This window comes from Lycium ferocissimum, chromosome 12, assembly GCF_029784015.1.
Source record: "Lycium ferocissimum isolate CSIRO_LF1 chromosome 12, AGI_CSIRO_Lferr_CH_V1, whole genome shotgun sequence".
Lineage (NCBI taxonomy): Eukaryota > Viridiplantae > Streptophyta > Magnoliopsida > Solanales > Solanaceae > Lycium > Lycium ferocissimum.
In genome coordinates this window covers 64,904,156-64,907,152 of record NC_081353.1, presented here as the reverse complement: position 1 = coordinate 64,907,152, position 2,997 = coordinate 64,904,156, and positions in this window count along the sequence as shown.

Sequence of the window (2,997 nt, the reverse complement as noted above, 5' to 3'; positions counted from 1 at the left end):
GTTGTTCCATTAGCTTGGATCGATCGCGTTCCATGATAATTGAGTTGTCATAAACTTCATCTATGACTTGTACCAAATTATGTTCCACATCTTCTTTTGGCCATCGATTAAAAGACTTTCCGTTCAACTTGTGTCGATTACGTTCCAAAATGGTTAAGCTTACCTCTTCTCTGAAATAGCTTGTATTAAAGTGTATTCCCGCATTCTTATCTTTCTTGTCCATCACTTAAAGATGACGGACCTTCCATTGATATATGTTTCCACTAAATATGAGATGAATACGATTCCTTGTGATTGACTAATCTTTATTTCATATATGATTGCATCAAACGCCTTTTATGCTTCCATATCTCTTTTGGCCACCGAATTGGAATGTTTCTGCTAAACTTGGATTGATCATATACCATTCGAATGAGTTGAACTCTATTTCATGTGTAACTCATACCAAGTATCTTACATGTTCTCCATGTTGTTGTCTCTTGAATTGAAAGGTAAAGAATGTAGTGACAATGATGACAGTCGGAGGGTAACGACAATAGGTCACTCCGACTCTTCTTATGATATCTCTTCTGAGGTCAGTCTTGCATTGCACTTATATATATGTATTTATTTTCATTACCGAGCCGCGCTATAGTCGGCTGGGTAGGCACTTATATGTGCACCTAGACATGTTTCTTTACCGAGCCGTGTTGTAGGCGGTCGGGTAGGCACGTAGCTGTGCACCTAGATGTACTTCTTTCTTTACCGAGCCGTGTTGTAGGCGGCCGGGTAGGCACATGTCGTGCATTGCCACCGATGGGCGGTAGATGACGTTATGATGATGAGCTCACCTTGAAGCAGGATTTATTATTGTTATATGATATGATATATGCCTCCACAGCCGAGGAATGATTTTACGGCATGCATTTACATCTATATCATGATTATGGTCGCCCTCAATGGCCTCGTTCGTAGTTTCTGTGTCGGTTTCTACATCTTTTCCCAAGTTATTTGTATCTCTTATGCTTATGTTATGTTTATGCTTATTGCCTTACATACTCGGTACATCTTTTGTACTGACGTATTTTGTGCGCTGTGATCATGCCCACAGGTACGGTAGATGGATTATTGTACCTTTCTCGCAGGATACCAAAGTTCAACGGGATGTTCGCACTCCATTCTCCTCCGAGTCGCTAGTCGAGTCATTAAATAGGATGTATATATATATATATATATATATATATATATATATATATATATATATATATATATATATATATATATAGAGAGAGAGAGAGAGAGAGAGAGAGAGAGAGAGAGAGAGAGGGTATGGCTATGGGTACGTCGGGGCCATCGACCCGCTGATGCATATTAGTTCTCTTAGTAGGCTTGGACTATCGGTCGGCGTCCGTGTATTGTGTTTGGCCTTGCCGGGCCTTCCTCGACTAGTTGTCTTTCTTCGTTGTGGCCTTGTCGGCCCTAGTTATGCATATATGTGTTGGGCCTTTTCTACTTTGCAGCTTGTTATGATATACTTTACTTGCTATTGTTATTCGAAACGCCTCGTCGGCCTATGATTCACGTTATAGAGTTTAGATATCACGGTTAGTTCGCTCGCCTTCGGGTGCCGGTACCTACAACATCCCCAAGGTTGGGGTGTGACAAGGGAATCCATGCAAAATTTGCAATTTTTTTACGTATGTCAATTTGAAATTTAATAATCAATCACTTTTTGAGGGCGGGAGAAAAAGGACACACCGTGTGTCCACTCGGTTAAACTAATCCCACATTTGACCACTATTTGGGCTTAATTCCACTAGGAGTCCGTCTCCCGCCCAAATTAATGCCAAAAAATGGCCGGCTAAAATAATGCCAACAACCGGCTCTTTAAAAAAAAAAAGACTTTTGTGGCGACTTACGTCGCCAGCATTTGAATCGTTAAGAAAAATCAGGTTTTTTAGTGGCAATTCAAAAAGTCGCCACTAAAGATTAAATATCCCAAAACATGTATAATATGTGTATATTTAGTAAGAAATATCCCAAATTATGTATAATATGTATATATTTAGTAAGTATATACAAGAATGATACATTTTTATATACATATGTTGGAATTATATATACACTTTATACACAAGAATGATACAGTTTGTTTATATAGATATGCTGGAATTAATTATACATTTTAGGCAAAATACATCAAAACACCTCTAAACTATACCCAAAATGTCGATATCACACTTAAACTATCATGTCATCCCATTACACACCTTATGTATCTAAAACTGATATTTTTTACTCCCTTAGAGTTGATGTGGCACAATATTTAAAAATTAAAAAAAAAGAGGCGCGTTTTAATGATATATTATTTATTTTTCCTTTTTTTATTGTAAAATTCAATTTTTTTAACTCCCCACCCCACCCCCTCATTTTCCCACCCACCAAATTCATCTTCATTCTTTCTTCCATCTCGTCTCCGTCCCTCCTCCATAGCAAAGACATAAACTAAAATTTTAGAACATCTTTTAATTCTCCGAGCACCTCCACCATTATTACTCCATGAAAACCTTTTGATGGAATTTTGGATAAATTTGTCAAGTCCTAGATTGTCTAGGAAGAAGAAGATAAGCAAATGGGTATTTGTGGGTTTCCTTAAATTGGTGATTTGAATGAGAACTAGAAGCAAAATTGGAAGGAGATGGTTTGTTGGAAATTATTGTTGAAGAAGAAGAATGGTGTGGGCATCGGGGCGAGGGTGACGTGTCGAAGCTTTGATGGCTAAAATCGTTTTTTCTATTGAAGAATTTATTTTAACTCACAGATCCAAAAATCCAATGGAGTTTGCCGAGATTTAGTACTAATCTAGTTTTCAATTGCTTAGGTCAAAAGAATTTTTTTTTTGTGGAACCATTGAACAACGTAGCATCTCATCGCTCCCTTCTCATCTTCTCCAAACTCGGGTCACTTTATTTCATGTTGCTATTATGCTTATTATTTCATATAAAAAGGTTTTTGTTT